The 1,960-nt window shown below is 35.5% G+C and overlaps 1 long non-coding RNA gene across 1 annotated transcript; it reads right to left on the bottom strand.

Annotated features, from left to right (window-relative positions):
- Window positions 1-1,179: 1,179 nt before the first annotated feature.
- Window positions 1,180-1,869, bottom strand: LOC113202429 (uncharacterized). The gene is made up of 3 exons (XR_008012225.1): window positions 1,716-1,869; window positions 1,475-1,621; window positions 1,180-1,379 (listed from the first exon to the last, which is right to left on the bottom strand). It is a non-coding gene; the product is annotated as an uncharacterized LOC113202429 (long non-coding RNA).
- Window positions 1,870-1,960: the final 91 nt, after the last annotated feature.

Here is a 1,960-nt window from a genome sequence, read left to right on the forward strand (position 1 = left end):
ACAATAAACACATACCTATTTGATCACATGTGTTACTGGTGATCGTTTGCAGAAGAAAACTTATCACAAATTGAGAATGTAAATGTACACGAATATCACTTCGATACCTACAACGCAAAGACACGTACTTCTACGACCCGAGGAAAGACTGACATAGTTCCAAGCACCGATTTTAAACACACGTAGTTCTGAGGCCTTCGGCAAGACTCACGTAGTTCCTATCTATTTAACCAAGAAGTACGTGAGTCTTGCTGAAAACCTTAGAACTACGTGTGTTTGCAATCGGTGTTCGGAACTACGTCAGTCTTCTCTCGGGTCGTAGAAGTACGTGTCTTTGCGTTGTAGGTATCGACTTATCTAAATATGAAATTAATGAACACACATAAATGTACCACACATGTAAATAGATTTGCAAGGGACCTAATGTTTGGTAACTTATAACTCAAAATGTGTTTGGAAGTTCATCACTTTGCCATGGCAATGGCCTTTTAATAAAAAGTTCCATGAATTTTTCTCTGACCTCTTCTTCACCATCCTCATCAGCACCTGGTATCTCTTGACGAACAAGTGTCTTCAAAATGGACTTCTCTGTCTGCTTGCATTCATTCCTCCATCTCCCTTTCTTCAGCTTCCCATTGCTCATGTACACATCACCATATCCAGGTGGCAAATACAGTTTCTGTCTAGGTGGAATGCTATCTTCCCTGATCAGATGTATATTAGGCAGCGCAACAGAGGCAAGAATGATGTTCTGTGCTAGGGTTTCACTTGCAATAATATTTGTTCGGAATATCCTGAAGCGGGCTGCTAGGATACCAAACGCATTTTCACACTGTAAAAAATTTTGAGAGAATTTTACTATAAAAAGTCTTGGAATACTAGTTGCCAAGAGTTTTTATGGTAAAATTACTACAACTTGTAATTTTACAAGATTTGGTAAATATTTTTACAAGTATTATGTTGTTAACATTTTACAAGTCAAGACTAGTAAAAATTTTACAAGTAAAGTATGGTAAATTTTAGACATGAAAAGTCTGGTAATTTTACATGAAATGTTTGGTATTTTAACCAGACTTCTTTGTAAACTTTTACGAGACATCTGCGGGTGAGTTTGCAAATGTTTGGTTAAACTGGTATGCAGGCCAATGATGGTATTGGTGGTAACAAATGAGACAAAAGTTAAGCAACTAAACAACAGATTTATTTTCTTTCATGACCACACACTTATTTACCATAACAATCAAGTTTTATTATTGCCACTGCAGTCTTCATGCAAACATTGAAACGGTGAGCCCTAAAGTTACTCCGACATACATCTATTTCCTAATCATAACGGCATTTCTTCAGAGTAGATTAGCTTTTAGTTCAAGCAATATGCCCTGTGGTATAAATAAGAAAGAAGTGCTTTAGTACTTGAGAATTTAAACAGTAATAAATTAAAAACAATCATATATATTTTTTAACCTAAACATACCATTTTAACTCAGATGCAATAATGCAAGTAGAGTCTTCATTATATAAGTTGAACGTTGAGGACCAGAAGGACTGCGACATTCATCTCATACTTTCAAACACAGCGTGAAGACTTCAGAAGTCCTTTACGTTTACTTGCAGCACTGACCTGAGGTAATAAAAGAGAATAAATGCTTCAGTATAGATAATACTAAAAAACAGTATTAGATAAAAGAGAATTTTGAGTTTTAACCTACACATACCATTTGAACTCAGTTTGCAATCCTGCAACTAGAATCCTCATTACGTTATCTGAATGTTGAGGATCAGAGACTGCGTTGTCCATCACATACTTCCAAACATAACGGAAAGTGTTCGGAGTTCCTTTGTGTTCAAATCCAGCACTGAAGTAAGGTAATAAAATAAAACACATGTTTTAGTATTCATAATACTAAGAAACAATTTCATATAGAATAAAGAATACAAGTTTCAATGCAGACTCACCATG

This window comes from Frankliniella occidentalis, unplaced genomic scaffold (assembly GCF_000697945.3).
Source record: "Frankliniella occidentalis isolate FOCC.00 unplaced genomic scaffold, Focc_3.1 Scaffold758, whole genome shotgun sequence".
Lineage (NCBI taxonomy): Eukaryota > Metazoa > Arthropoda > Insecta > Thysanoptera > Thripidae > Frankliniella > Frankliniella occidentalis.